The sequence below is a fragment of the Etheostoma cragini genome, chromosome 19 (assembly GCF_013103735.1).
Source record: "Etheostoma cragini isolate CJK2018 chromosome 19, CSU_Ecrag_1.0, whole genome shotgun sequence".
Taxonomy (NCBI): Eukaryota; Metazoa; Chordata; class Actinopteri; order Perciformes; family Percidae; genus Etheostoma; species Etheostoma cragini.
In genome coordinates, this window is record NC_048425.1 from 16431686 (window position 1) to 16431914 (window position 229).

Below are 229 nucleotides of genomic sequence, written 5' to 3' on the forward strand. Positions count from 1 at the left end.
AATCAATTTATTTGGAGTAATAGAAAAGCCAGACTCCGTCTAAAGCTACTCTATTTGCCCTATGAGAGAGGTGGACTTTAAGTCCCTAATCTCAGATGGTATTATATGGCCGCCCAATTAACATCAGCTACTCATTACTTTTGTCCAATGCCGCCTCCAGCTTGGGTAGACATTGAACAGAAATCTGTTCCAGACCTCCCCTTAAACACCTTCCTATATTCTTCAGATA